Source organism: Taudactylus pleione, unplaced genomic scaffold (assembly GCF_031769625.1).
Source record: "Taudactylus pleione unplaced genomic scaffold, aTauple2 ptg000113l, whole genome shotgun sequence".
NCBI classification, from domain to species: domain Eukaryota; kingdom Metazoa; phylum Chordata; class Amphibia; order Anura; family Myobatrachidae; genus Taudactylus; species Taudactylus pleione.
In genome coordinates, this window is record NW_028284515.1 from 4,639,198 (window position 1) to 4,655,747 (window position 16,550).

A 16,550-nucleotide genomic window follows, 5' to 3' on the forward strand; every position below is an offset into this window, starting at 1 on the left:
AAAATTGTCGCTATTTAGCGTAATGAGTCGCACAGTAAATAAATGCCTTCAGACTTTGAATGTGGTTCCAAAGCACAAAAAAGTTATTATTCAATATAAAAACAGATGGTTACACGCTGTGAACTAAAGACAATTAGCGCAAATTAATCATACAGACCCAAGGTACAGTTGTTATATACACATGCGCTCTGGGCCCAGATACCGGCATCAGCATTAGAAACCTCCGTCAACAGCACAGCAAGTAGACAAGACTGGGGTCAGAGCGCACATATATACTCTTACAGGGATAGGCAATACAATAGATAAGTTTGACATGATTCCATTGGTTCTTCTTAAAGGTGCTTCTGTTACAGGATAGTTCATAGGTCAATTTGAATAGACACAAACAGCCTCTAACAACCCTTTGTGTCCTTTTTCCCGCTGCTAATCTAAGCTGTTAACATTACAGTGTACATTTTAATGTTTTAACTCTCTATAGTCCATAGTTTGCAGACGCATGTTGTGATCTTTTCACCGATGATACCAGAAATCTGTGGAGACACAGTGGATCAGTACAACACCCAAACATGGTCTGCGTACCATGTACTAAACTTTAGATATCAACCTTGGATATTACACTTTAATGCTAGGGAACCTTTTATGTAAGTGTGCAGTGTGTAAGTATTGGGGAATTGGGAAAAGACGCTAGTTAGCGTTGTGCGACTATGTGTTTTGTGGAGTACACCATGGTACGTGTTTTGCAGGGATAATCATTTTATATGTTTTAATGACTGTCTGTATTTGTATGGTGAGGACCTTTTAACTTCTTTCTATTGCGTGGGAATTGCACGACGCTAAATAATAGCATCGCCTTATGTACTTATAATGGCGAGTTTCCCTAAAATGGTGCTGGGCAGCCAGTCGCAAAATGGCGTCTCATTGCCATTAGCAAAATGGCGTTGCCCTGTTCTAATTTTAAACCGATCCTGTCTCAGCCAATTATCCAGCTTCGACAGTCCACCCTTTGATAGCACACAATATGCTATCATACTGTGATCTGAAAATTAATTTAGGCTTACATTATGACATATTATTCAATGTTATACTATGGAATGGCACAAGGTGGTTCTTAATCCATCAATAATGTGTCCCTAGGAGGGGACGTAAAACTACCCCTATACGCACACCGCGGATCTTGGGAGATCATGGGAAAGATGTGGGGATGCACCAATCCTATAAAGGAAGTCTTGAGGGGGAATAGGGACTTACATTATTTAAAAATAACATTTTAATAACACATTTTATGCATGTCTAAATCTTATACATTATACGATGGTACCTCCTAGTTCAGGGTTGTAATGCAGTCCTTAATTTACCTCAGTATTCATATTGTTACTACTGACCACCATCATAATTTAATTCTTCTGGTTTACCTTATCTTACATTTTCCACATTTCAACATAGTAGGAACACACCTGACACATATGCCAATTACTATGATGACAACCAGTATGAAGATCAGGAGTTTACCTATGCTTGCAATAATTTCCTGGACCCACTCTCCTAGACCTGAGAACCATTTCACTGGGTTCAACCATGAAACCCATTCCTCTACCTTCTCCTATACTTCAGCCACTGAAGCATTATGGTTCTTTCGAAATTCCCATTTTAATTGCAGAACTTCATCCATCTTCCAGTCTATCATCTCCTTGTGATCGCTGGTATCATTTGTAATATAAGTGCAACATGTTACACCAAATTGGGTGGCCAAAGTCACGCAATACCCTCCAGTGACAGCTGTTAAATAATTTAAGACTAGTCTGTGTTGCACCAATTCTTTCTTGTACTCTTGCAATTCCCTACCTGTGTACCTGAATGTGTCATCATACATCTCGGTGATATTATCTATTAATTTAGCGAGATCTTGGATACATCTAAAATTTTGTGTACTCCGAGCAATCCTGGTGGGATCCAATGTTAGCAAAACTTGAAAGCCAGTTGTCTCACTGATTAACTGAGTGGCTTTATGCACATCACCAGGTATTTCTTTTGTCTCTGTGTTCATACTGTGTGTGAAGATATGGTGATGGTGTGTCTTTATGAGTACCAAGCTTTTCACCATGTGTAAGGGTCATAACTTCTGGAATTACTCTTCCCAAATAACACAAACCTTTGGAACTCGGAGAGAGCCACTTATACGCTTTCCTTCCACATATAAAATATACATCATCGGGGAGAACATAAGGAATAGTGAACATCAGTAACCCACACATTCCCCTAGCAAGTGATCCTACTTCAGGTTCTCCCATTTGACTCATACAAGTTTCTCGTTGTAATATCTTGGCACAATATCCTTCTGGTACCCTACCAATCATTTCTTTGGTGGAACTTAGTGTATATTTATACCGGAAGTGTCTTCCACCTACCCTAATAGTGCGCAACAGTTCATAATTTATAGGCTCACGATCAGCTCTTAGTGAGAAGGTCATCGTCTGATTATTCCAGGTCACCTCCCAACTTCCTGGTTCATTTGAGTTGGTGATATTTAAACATAAAAGTGATTTATCTACTTGGTACTGGTGGAGTTGAAAATGGGGTGGTTTGATATTAAGAAATTTTCCATCTAGTGCATGTCCTCTTTGTGATTCTATAATGTCAGAGACATTTAATGGGAATGGCACTAATCCTATATTATGCTGTCCTTGGGGTACGTGAGAACACACCCAACAATTGGTTGGTTCAAAATTTTGCCCACCATGGTGTGATAGTCCTCTAAAGGATACCCACCTCAATACTGATTACTTAGGTTGACACTGTTGGATGCATCTCTTGTTGACTACGGACCCACAGAACTCACCCATACAATAATCCTCAGATGATAGACCTTCACACTGTCTCCGAGTATCCAAAATAGCAGATCTCTTAACATTTACAGTACTAAGATTGGTCAGACACTCCCCTGATTGGCATAGCACTCCTCCTCTTGACTCCACTCCATCAATACTGCCATTAGCTCCCATCTCCTCTATCGGTCCCCCATCACAGAAACCAGAGATCCCTGAACAAACCAGGATGATGGAAACTCTGGAAGAGAATACAAAAATTAACACAGCAAACCAGTCCATTGCCGTAGCAAGGACCTGAAAATTTCTTTAGTTCAGATATCTCACTGCAACCTTTTAACCCTCCCGGAACAAGCTCGCGATTGACAGGTCCACGTTATCAGCCTCGTTTCTGCCTTGTTTCTCCACTGGTTTGTTGACCTTCTTGCAGTGAGTGGAATGGACCCAGGTATCTCTCTCGACCACCTTCAAAGATGTGGTACTCGTCAGCAACACCTGATACGGACCTTCCCAACGAACAGTCAAACAACCTGAACGCAAGAAATTTCTGATCATAACATATTCTCCAGGTTCAACTTAATGACAGTTTGTTTCAGGCATATCATGGGACAACAATTTCAGTTTCTGCTGTTGCTGTTTTAACTGTTTACTCATTGTTAGAAGATACCTTACAGTTACCTAGTTGTTACCTTTCAAATCTTCCTGCAGACTTATAATCAAATGAGGTTGTCTGCCAAACAGTATTTCAAAAGGGGACAGATTTAGAGGGGGGTCTAGGAGTGGTCCTTATGGTATGTAGGACTAACGGTAATGCCTCAGCCAATCCTAGTCCAGTTTCTGCCGTGATTTTACTTAATTTGTTTTTAATAATGCCGTTCATCCTCTCCACCTTGGCACTGGCTTGTGGTTGGTAGGGGGTATGAAGTCGACTGTTAATACCCATCAGTTTACACATATTTTGAAAAACATCACCTGTGAAATGAGTACCCCTATCACTCTCGATAATTTTAGGGATACCGTATCTGCATACAAATTCCTGAACAATTTTCTTGGCAGTAAACGCAGCAGTATTAGTGGCAGCTGGGTATGCCTCAACCCAATTGGAAAACACATCAGTGCACACTAATACATACTTGAGATTCTTGCAAGGTGGTAATTGGATGAAATCAATTTGTATTACCTGGAAAGGTCTGTCAGTTGGAGGTATGTGGGATGGTACAGTAGGGATCGTTTTCCCAATGTTTTTCCTCAAGCAGGTCAGACAGGACATTGCTCTCTTTTCCGCTTGAGAAGAAAAACCAGTATGCTCTCACCAATTTACACATACCTTGCTTTCCCATATGAGTCAGACCATGTGCTGCCTCAGTCAGGCTTGTTTAGTATACATTGTGAGCCACTGGCTTACCTTGTCCATCTCTCCAGAGTCCAGAGGACTCTTGCCCACATCCCTCGGACCTCCAGACTGACTTTTCCTGGATAGAACACAAACTTTGCATCTCAATTAATTTCAGCATATCAGTTGTTTGGAAAGTCATCATTTGTTCAGTTGGTACATTAATTTTTAACCCTGCTGCCCATTTTGCAGCTTCATCTGCCCTGTTGTTGCCCAGTGACACCGGATCATCCTCACATGTATGAGCTTTACACTTAATTACTGTCACTGCCTTTGGCAATTGGATTGCTGTTAGTAGTCCTTTTATATGTTTGGAATGTGCAATTGGTGTGCCTGCTTCTGTCATAAATGTTCTCAGACGACATAAGGCACAGAACACGTGTACTACCCTGAAGGCATACCTAGAGTCAGTGTAGATATTAGCAGATTTACCTTCCGCTAATTCACACGCTCTCTTTAGTGTCACCAGTTCCACCACTTGGGCCGAGTGTGGTGGGCCTAAAGGTTCGGCTTCTATAACGTCCTCGTCATTTACCACAGCATAACCTGTACATAACTCTCCAGTGTCAGTTTGTCTATGACAACTCCCACCTGTGTAAAATATCACATCTACATTTTCTAAAGGTGTATCCCGTATGTCAGGTCTTGCAGTAAAGGTTTGAATCAGATTTTCCATACAATCATGTGCATCAATATACCTGCCGAACTCACCTGTTGCCAGCGGCTCACCTCTCTCCATACTTTGTGCATTATGTTGCACATATGGTAACTACGTACATGGATTTAACGTACTGCACCTTTTGATGGTGATGTTTGCAGGTGCTATTAAGGCTAGTTCCCATTTTGTGAACCTAGCTGAGGAGACATGTCTGGTTTGGGCAGTGTTTAGCAAAGCAGATACAGCATGGGGTGAATAGACAATCATATCATGGTCTAGTACCACATCCTCACTCTTACTGACAAATAGAGCAGTTGCTGCTACACTTCTTAAACACATTGGGAGTGATCTTGCCACAGTGTCCAATTGTGCACTGTAGTATGCTATGGGCCTACTGGCATCACCATGTTTTTGTGTGAGGACACCTGCTGCACAACCATTGGCTTCCATACAATACAAATCAAAAGGTTTTTCATAATCAGGTATTCCCAATGCAGGTGCTCTTGTCAGACTATCCTTAAGATTAAGGAAAGCCTGCTCTGATTCCTCTGTATGTATTACACGATCGGGCTTTGAGGAAGAGACTAAGGACCTCATTCAGAGTCAGTCGTTACGGCCGCACAGTCGTACGCCACCTATGTTCGCTAAACTGCGCATGCGTAAAGTTTGCAATGCGCGTGCGCAAACTAGCCGCTACGATCAGAAATTTCTCTCTCCTTGAACACAGCCAGGTCGGTAGTTTGAGTGACAGATTGAGGCGTTTGTGGGTGGTAACAGGGGAAGGTGCTTGAAAACGGGGGAGTGGAGATCCAAATGCAGGCATGCCTAATTATGCAAACGGCGTTTTATGGGAGTGCATAATTAACAAAGTAGTGTCATGGCACACGTGACATGGGTGTTTTTTACACTGACATGATCGTAGAGCTTGAGAGAGGGTATGGTCAACCTTAAGCTCTATGACCAGTTCCGATGGTTCCCGATGGTCTCGATTAATCCTTATATGGCCAAAGATGACGTGTAATGCATACGAGAAGGGGGCGTATTTTTTATCTTCCGGCCGCTTCCTCCCCTTGGACGGGCGGCTAACGATCCGAACTTAGGGAGGCAACATGCGAGTGCATCATTTGCATATCCGGCCCCTTTTCCCGTACGACTGTGCGGCCGCAACGACTGACTCTGAATGAGGTCCTAAGTACTGTAATGACAAGGCCAAAATAGAATGGGATCCACATTCTGCAGTATCCAAACATTCCCAAGAAGGTACGAATTTGCTGTTGGTTCTGCGGCAGTGTCATGTTCTGTGTGGCCTGGATTCTGTCATTTGTGAGATGTCGTAACCCCTGAGTTAGGCAGTGTCCAAAATATTTAACCCTGGAATGGCATGGCTGTAGCTTGTCCTTAGCAACCTTGTGTCCTGTTTGTGAGAGATGAAGCAACAAAAGTTTAGTGTCATTTAAACATGACAAACGAATCAGAACATAACAATAAATCATCCACATATTGTATTAGAACAGATCCATTGGTAGGCTGAAAAGATTGTAAACAGTCGTGTAAGGCCTGGGAGAAGATACTGGGGCTGTCTATGAAACCCTGGGGCAATCGTGTCCATGTGTATTGTACACCCCTGTATGTAAAGGCGAATAGGTACTGACAGTCAGGATGAAGAGGTACAGAGAAGAAAGCAGAACAGAGGTCAATGACAGTGAAATGGGTTGCATTGGGTGGCATCTGCATAAGGATTTGGCACTATGGGAAATTGGCTCTCTACCACCTTATTAACCCCTCTAAGGTCTTGTACCAGCCTATAACCCCTCCCACCACTCTTCTTTACAGGAAAGATGGGACTGTTGGCTACACTTGCTGTACAAACTAAAATTCCCTCCTGTAACAATCGCTCAATTATGGGATAAACCCCTAATTCTACATCCTGTTTTATTGGGCACTGGGGAATTTTAGGAGTTTGCCTACCACTTTACCATTACGGGACTTACGTTTGCCATTAATCCAGTATCCTGTCCATCCTTGGTCCAAAGTGAATCTGGAATTTGTGATAACATTTGATCTACTTGAGATGGATTTTCACTTAAACCAGTAGAGTGATACATTATCCTTTGGGGAGTGTCCAACATATCCCTCACCTCGTGCGCAACTCTCTCTGGGATCTCTAGACATATACCATCAGGGGTACAATATATGACACATCCCATCTTACATAACAAATCCCTTCCCAGTAGGTTAGTAGGAGCCGCTGCCGCAGGGAGGAAAGAATGCCTGGTATGCAATGGCCCGATAGTGACCTCCGTGGATTTTGTTAATGGATAATGTTGCACTTTACCTGTTACACCCATTGCTGGTACTGTCTCGCTGGTTACCTGTAAGTTAGCAGGAGCTTTTATCACTGACCTGGTCGCCCCTGTGTCTACAAGAAAAGGATATTTAGTACCAGCTACATCAACCATCATCACCGGTACTTCCCTAGTACTTCCCGTTAACCAGACTATCTGTAGACTACAGGTATGACCTGACCCCTAGCGTTGACTCACTCTCCAATACAGCATTTACGGCCACAATTGGAACTGGTGACTGTTGTGGGTTTCCTGTACTCTGTGTATATCCCTTATGGGGATATCCAGGTACTCCCTGGATAGGCGGTCCTACCTTCTTCACCCTACAGTTCCTACTTACATGTCCCACTTGGTTGCAGTTAAAGCATTTTTGTGAGTGGGGTGGGTGAAAGGATTGCTTTGTGGGTTGAGCGGAAGGGAAAGATGGTGGGTGTGGGTAAGGATATTGAGGGAAATATGGTGGTTGTGGATAGTATGGGTTTTGTGGCTGTGTGTGATAAGTGGGATAGGGTTGTGTAGGATTGGTGAGAACATGTAGCTGTGCAGGTGCATGTGTGTCTGTTGGCTGTGATGTTATAGTCATTCCTTCTAGAGCTTGAATACTAACAGCCATTAGCTTCTTGTTCTGGGTCTCTCTGTTTTTAAGGATGTTCTTATTGTGTTCAATAGCGGATTCTATGAGGGTGTCTACAGTGACTCCCCTCCAGCCAGGTTGTGAGGTCTGAACTCGGGTCTTTAGGTTCTCTTTTAGACCATCCATAAGTACAGTGACGATCATTCCCCTGTGATGAGTGCTATCTTTAATATCCTCTAACCCAGTGTACTGGGTGATAGCCTGCAGAGCTCGGTTACAATAATCCTCTGCATATTCACTCTCTTTTTGTTTTATGGTGAAAATTTTGCTACAGTTAACTACTACTGGAAAATATACACCCAATTGAGTTATAATGCGGGAAATGTTACCTTGGTTAATTTCGTCTGTTAAGCGAACATTTCCATCCAATACACAATCCGTGATAAACTTTGTCACGTTGGTATTGCGTGGAAGAAAAGCCCTTAATACCACTCACCAATCTTTATTGGTTGGCTCATGAGCACTACCCAAATTCTTTAAAAATCTTTGGCACTTGGCTAATTCCTTTTTAGGGTCAGGGAAATCATTCATTATAGAATTTAGCTCCGCTCTTGTCCAAGGACAATGCATTGCTACCTCCCTTGTGGGCACTACACCGTTCGCATCCGCATTCCCACTCAGAACTGTTATTGTCCGGATGGGATGCAAACCGGCCGCACTGCTACTTTTGACCTTGTTACCTGGCTAGGGATTTAGTCTATTACTGCTACATATAGGGTTATCAACTTCCTCTACGGGTGCAGTGGATGTTAACACTTCCTGTACTATCACTGATGAAGATGGCGGCACCACTTGTGCTTGTTGTGGTGGAGCATCTAACATGTGTACAGCATGGAAAATGGCAGACATAACAATAGGCTCATCATCCGCATCTTAAACATTTTCTTTATGATTACTTAAGAGAGGGTACAAGTTACTTGTTACATTTTTATGGGTTTTTTCAACAACTGTACCTGCACCCCCATCCGCATAGGGCAGCGGTGGTGTGTGTGAACCACTGGCAATACCTTCCACAATGCTACCTTGCCACACATGCGCGCTATCTCGTGGCGCACACACACCGCAGTTTAGCACTGCGTATGTACTCTCCGGTAATATGCTCATGACGGTAGTTTGCATCGCATGCACACCTTTAAGCCACGCATCCCCCTCACACTGCCATAATTTTAAACACTCGTTATATTTTACCTTTTTCATTCGAGAGCGCACCATACAGATGCTATCTCGGACATTGTTCAATACCTCCTTATCAAAGCTGCCATTCTGGGAAACGGTCTAACACTCTTCATCATCATTTTAAACCATATATCACAGTACCTAATTGCATAAGCACCATACTTAGTATGCATAATATGGTGTGCTGAACCAAGTGGCGCTTCCAACAGCAGCACATCATCTAACATCTCTACCGTACTTGGCCCCCATCTGGGAGAACCCTAAGCTGTTCAATGGAGATTTAAACTGGTGAAAGACAATCAAGATACTTTCACTTACCTGTGGACATCTTAACAGGATGCGCCCACAAACCTATGGAAGGATAGTCTAGATGCTTCCACTCACCTATGGAAGAAAGTCGAGATGCCTCTACTCACCTATGGAAGAAAGTGTAGATGTCTCCACTCACCTATTCCTTTTTTGACTACTTTTCAACTGCTAGCATGTAGGAATTCCAATAACACCTACCCTTTTCAGTGATTTCGTCCACCCTCTACCCAGTTCACAATCACAATTTAGCCAAAACTGTGCGGTTCAATTACAATGCTCAAATAACCCTAACTGATCACTGAATACTGTAATCACACTGGGAGCCGAACCTAAAACAAAGACAGCAACTACACCTGCTTATGTGTTAGAACGGTATCTACTACCGAGCTACTAGGTCGACCCTTGCACCTAGTCCTTAAGGGTCCTACGATACCCTTAACTAGGGAACTGTTGTCCCTACCAACAAATACTCACTGTTACACACCATTTTACTCTGCAGAAAAATACACATTTTCCCAGAATATGGCAACACTGATCAATGTATTTACAACAATGCTATCTTTCAATATCACCGTGCACTCTCAACGGCTTTGTTCAAAACACGTGGTAGCAATACAGGACATATGTATACGCTATTGTGCGACTAGTCGCATACACAATAATGCGACTTCCCCTTTTTAACACAAAAAAAACTATCAATGAAGGAAAACAAACTTTTTCCTCCCTCGTCCCTGGATTCTCAATCAGCGCTCCTAAGTGTTCTCCTGCTAGGGCCTCCACCCTTTTGCTGAGAGATCGCTACCGAGTGTTACCTAGTGACCGGTAGCATGATTTCACACTGCGAGTCCCCAACTATCAATTCCTAATTAAAACCTCTATGCAATCCTGTCTATACCTTCTAAAATCCTGCCTATACTTTCTAAAATTGTCGCTATTTAGCGTAATGAGTCGCACAATAAATAAATGCTTTCAGACTTTGAATGTGGTTCCAAAGCACAAAAAAGTTATTATTCAATATAAAAACAGATGGTTACATGCTGTGCTCTAAAGACAATTAGCGCAAATAAATCATACAGACCCAAGGTACAGTTGGTATATACGCACGCGCTCTGGGCCCAGATACCGGCATCAGCATTAGAAACCTCCGTCAACAGCACAGCAAGTAGACTCAAGACTGGGGTCAGAGAGTGCACATATATACGCTTACAGGGATAGGCAATACAATAGATAAGTTTGACATGATTCCATTGGTTCTTCTTAAAGGTGCTTCTGTTACAGGATAGTTCATAGGTCAATTTGAATGGACACAAACAACCTCTAACAACCCTTTGTGTCCTTTTTCCCGCTGCATGCTAATCTAAGCTGCTAACATTACAGAGTACATTTTAGTGTTTTAACTCTCTATAGTCCATAGTTTGCAGACACATGTTGCGATCTTCTCACCGATGATACCGGAAATATGTGGAGACACAGTGGATCAGTACAACACCAAACACGGTCAGCTTACCATGTACTAAACTTTAGATATCAAATAACCTTTATTACTCAACATTAATAATTACTGCATAAACCTTGGATATTACACTTTAATGCTAGGGAACCTTTTATGTAAGTGTGCAGTGTGTAAGTATTGGGATTTGGGAAAAGACGCTAGTTAGCGTTGTAAGACTATGTGTTTTGTGGAGTACACCATGGTACGTGTTTTGCAGGGATAATCATTTTATATGTTTTAATGACTGTATATGTATGGTGAGGACCTTTTAACTTCTTTCTATTGCGTAGGAATCGCACGACGCTAAATAATAGCATCGCCGTATGTACTTATAATGGCGAATTTCACTAAAATGGCGCTGGGCAGCCAGTCGCAAAATGGCGCCTCATTGTCATTCACAAAATGGCAATGCCCTGATCTAATTTGAAAATGATCCTGTCTCAGCCAATTATCCGTCTTCGACAATAAGCTCTACTTCCAAATACACGTAGGAGACTGATATTTGGCAATTTACCAGTCCATGCCTTCAGTGGTGTTTTGTCATTGACTGCCACTCACTTAAACGTAAACAGCTATTTGTACTGATTTGGCCCAAAATCTTTTGTCAAGACTTGAATCATTCAGCATAGCTTGAGTTCTTTCAACTATTGTACTATTTGTTCCTTCACTTACACCATTATGTTCCAGCAGAGCCGTAACTAGACTTTTTGGTGCTCTGTGCCAGAAAGAGCATTGACGCCCCCCTCATTTTTCAAAGGGACATAATGCAGCCAAAAAAGGGGAATGGCCTCATGGGGAGGGGCCAGGGAAGAGGTAGGGTAGGCCAGGAGATGCTGGGGATGAAATAAGAGGAAGCTACAAGTGAGAATGATAATAAACAGAAATTTTACAGGCCCAAACAGCTCCCCCTGTCCTGTGGTGCCCTGTGCGATGGCACCGGCCGCACTACCCTAGCTATGGCCCTGTGTTCCAGTGTAGTGGTGTTAATTAGCTGATGTTTTATTGGCTAGATCTTTATTCTCATGTTCTCCATCATTGTCAGATCTTGGTACGATCAGTTTCCGTTTGGTTTTCTATGAGGCTTTTGTACACTTTGAACTTATTTCTTGCGTCGCTTTTGTTTCTTAGGAAATAAACGGGTCATCCTTGTAGCATCATCAATGAGTGTCATGAATTAATGTTTCGCACTCATGGATTCTACCTCCATTGATCTACACACATCTGTATGCACTAACTCCAATAGCACTTGTGCTCTGGATGCAAATTTAGGAAAGGTGCAATGTGTTTGTTTTCACTTCACATAGCTCTCACATGCTGGTCTTACATGACTGTGAATTGACATCCCATTTGCCATATCACTTTGAAGCTTCTGTACATTGTCATAACCTATGTATCTTACCCAGGCCCGGATTTACCGCAAGCAACCTAGGCACCTGCCTAGGGCCCGGTAGGTCTCATGCGGCCCGCAGACAGGCTCCCTGAAATCCGGCCCTGACCATCTCGCCGGTAGACATATTGGCGGTGCATTGCACCGGTGCCCGCGGAAATGATGAAGGAGCCCACAGCGACACTGACAGCCGTGCTAATAATGAGTCACACTGACTCATTACAGTACACTGCGGACAGCCATAACAACAAAGAAGGAGGGGCGGTCTGGCCCGCCTCCTCTCCCCTATCATGTCCACCTCCTCTTACATCATCCTCTACGAGAGCCAATCACAGCTCGCAGCCTGGCAGCCAATCAGCGGCGGCCACGAGGTTGCTTCTAATTGGCTGTCAGTCCGTGAGCTGTCACAGAGGCGGAGCTAAAATGAGAATGCCTGAGGAGCAGCCAGTTATGCTGGTAAGGGAACGGTGTGCAAGCGGTTACTGGAGCACAGCGAGGTGAGCCTGTGTGTGCCTGTAGTGGTGCTTTGTGAAGCAGGGAGGTGCAGTGGTGTGGGGAGGTGCAGTGGTGTGGGGAAGTGTAGTGCTATATGGGGAGGTGCAGTGGTGTGGGTAGGTGCAGTGCTATGTGGGGATGTGCAGTGGTGTGGGAAGGTGCAGTGGTGTGGGGAGGTGCAGTGCTTTGTGGGGAGGTGCAGTGCTGTATGGGGAGGTGCAGTGGTGTGGGGAGGTGCAATGCTATGTGGGGAGGTACAGTGCTGTGTGGGGAGGTGCAGTGGTGTGGGGAGGTACAGTGCTGTGTGGGGAGGTACAGTGCTGTGTGGGGAGGTACAGTGCTGTGTGGGGAGGTGCAGTGGTGTGGGGAGGTACAGTGCTGTGTGGGGAGGTGCAGTGGTGTGCAGAGGTGCAGTGTGGTGTGGAGAGAGGTTCTGTATTGTGTGGAGAGGTGCTGTGTGGTGTGGGGAGGTGCAGTTCTATGTGGTGTGGGGAGGTGCAGTGCTGTGTGGTGTGGGGAGGTGCAGTGCTGTGTGGTGTGGGGAGGTGCTGTTCTGTGTGGTGTGGGGAGGTGCAGTGCTGTGTGGTGTGGGGAGGTGCAGTTCTGTGTGGTGTGGGGAGGTGCAGTGCTGTGTGGTGTGGGGAGGTGCAGTTCTGTGTGGTGTGGGGAGGTGCAGTGCTGTGTGGTGTGGGGAGGTGCAGTGCTGTGTGGTGTGGAGAGGTGCAGTGCTGTGCTGTGTGGGGAGGTGCAGTGGTGTGGGGAGGTGCAGTGTGGTGTGGAGAGAGGTTCTGTACTGTGTGGAGAGGTGCAGTGCTGTGCAGTGTGGGAAGGTGCAGTTCTGTGTGGTGTGGGGAGGTACGGTGCGGGGAGGTGTTCTGTGAGGGGAGGAAGTGGGGGTATGGTAATATAAGAGGGGCTCAGGATTTGGGCCTCCCTAAGTAAAGCCCCCCTAATATTTCCATACCCCCACTTCAAAATTTTCACTTCGACCACTGCTTCTGAGACTGTTGTTACCAGGGGTCCGATGTCACAATCTACTGACTGGCACTGGCATAAAAACCAGAGGAGAGGAGTTCTACAGCCAGCGTTAGGTCTAAAGTCAGGCATGCCGGTCCGTCTCTATTTGGGCTCCTGCTGTGTTGGCCAGGGGATAATACTTACCTGCTGTAGCTTCACAAGGACTGCATGAAAGGTCAGTTCTTCACTAGCCTCTCCCTGTCACCCTCTTTCACCTACTCTCCGTCACCCTCTTTCTCTCCGGTACCCTCTCCCTGTTACCCACTGCTTCTTCCTATCACCCTCTGCTTGTCACCTTCTCCCTGTCCCCCCCTCCCTGTCACCCACTGCTTCTCCTTGTCACCCTCTCACCCTCTGCTTGTCACCCTCTGCCTCTCTTTGACACCCTCTCCCTTTCACAAATTCTCCGTCATCCTCTGCCTCTCCCTTTCACCCTCTCCCTTTTACCCACTCTCCATCACCCTCTACCTCTCCCTGTTATCTTCTCCCTGTCATCCACTGCTTCTCCCTGTCACTCACTGCTAGTCACCCTTTCCCCATCTCCCTCTGGCTCTCCCTGTCCTCCTCTCTCTGTCTGTCATGCTCTGCCTCTCCCTGTCACCCTCTGCCTCCCCCTGTCACCCACCGCCATGGGGCATATTGTGATATATATATATATGTGTGTGTTTATGATCATTCATTTATATGGCACCGCAAGGTTTTCACAGAACCTAACAAAGTATATGAATTGTTTGAGGGAGGATGGGCCCAAAACCAGTATCTTGCCTAGGGCCCCATGAGGTCTTAATCCGGCTCTTGTCCTACCCGCCTGTGCCACAGCACCATTTATTGGTTGGATTCAGCGCCTACCATTACACAACACTCCACTAAGGTATATAGTTTTTGATACCAGGCTGCTATAACAATTACAGTCCCTCTATGGTTTGTCGAAGCTGGATTATTGACTGAGACAAGATCAGTTTAAAATTGGATCGCAGCGACTCCATCTTGCGACTGGCCTCAAGATGCCATCTTGGAAATGAGATCGCAAGATGCCATTTTGCGAATGGCCGCCTAAGCGCCATTTTAGATAAACTCACACTTTATTACATGTGGCGATATTACTATTAGCATCATGCGATTGCATCTGTGACCATCGCCATAAGTTACGGCGATTCATCAAAAGCCCATTTCACGACTTTACGTAGTTTGGGTGCTCTGGATAAAATGTGTGTATTATTATAATTCCCCTAAAGGATATATTTCAGAAATGGCTGTACAGTATGTTGAAATTGGATTGCATTAGCTAAACAGAGCAAATGGCCACGTGACAACTAGCCTGTGAAGACAAGCTTCATGGACATACCGTCTGCTCTCACTCCATGTGGCCCTGCTCGAATACAGCAAGAGGGTTGTTTGTAGCACCTTACATTAGCAGGCTTCTTACAATAAAATACCGTCAAAGCCAAGAGTGTTATCTGAGGTTTGGGTCTTGTAGCTGTGCTAATTTGCATCCACACAGGCCCTGGGAGAACAAAGACCAGTATTTTGGAGCCTGAAAAGGGTGGGGGCTGCTGGGGCATGAGCAAGTCATGGAACTATAATGCTCAGCATTCCACACTGCTAGGTGTTCTCATACACACATTAATACGCACAATTGCGCTGTTAACTAGTCGCATATTAGCGAATGCATACGATCCTGTATGAAAACGCTGAATATTAGCTTCATGCACACGCATCTATCCCAAGTTAACTAGCGTCTTTACATCAAACCCCACATACTCACACATTACATATTCACATACAAGGTTCCAGAAGCTTTAAGGTATAAGATTCAAGTATGCACATTTACTATAATTGCTATGAAATAAAGATTATTTCGTAACTAAGGTTTTATACGTGATAAGTAAGCCATGTTTGGTATTGTACTGATGCGGACTTATTTTACAGTATTCCGGTAATATCGATGGAGAGATTGCAACATGCATTCTCAACTTATGGACCACAGAGACTTCAAACAACAAAATGCACATTATATGAACAACTGTTAGGATTTGCATGGGGCGGGAAACCAGAGACCACCAGTTGTTAGAGGCTGCATCGTGTCTATTTGAACCAACCTGTTAAATGCCTTGTAACATATGCCCTCTCCTTTAGGACCAATGGTATTAGCAACAAACTTCTCTATTATGTTGTTTATTTCTGGGGGGTATAAATATGTGTGCTCTGACCCTGGGTTCCTAGTCTTCATGCTGAATGCTGATTGACGAGGGGTTTCTTGCTGATGCCTAACATCTGGACCAGAGAGCGCTGTGTATGTATAATTGTACTTGGGTCTGTATAATCTCTTTGCACTAAGATTATATGAGGATCATAGCGTGTAACTGCCGTACTTTTACTTGAATAATACTTTGTGCTTTGGAACCACAGGTTCTAGGTCTGGAGTCTTTATTTACTGTATAACTGCATACGCAAATTAGTGTCATCCTTAGAGGTTTATAGGCAGGATATTAGAAGGTATAGGCAGGGGTATATAGAGGTTCATAGGCAGTATCCTTAGTTGGGGGCTCATAGTGAAGTCACTTACCCACTCACACGGCACTTACGGTTATCGATTTCTCACCAAACGGTGGAGTGGCCACATGCAGGGTTTACCTGCAACCGCTCGGTGCTGAGAGATCGCTACCCATTTTCGTGTGAGCCAGGGACGCTGACTAGAATCCAGGGACAAGAGAGGAAAAAGTTTGTTTTCCTTTGTTGATAGAACCTAGCATTTAAAGGGGTTCCGCAGTATTGAACACGTGGCTGAGTCGCAGTTTTGCGCACAGTAAAGATGCACTTTC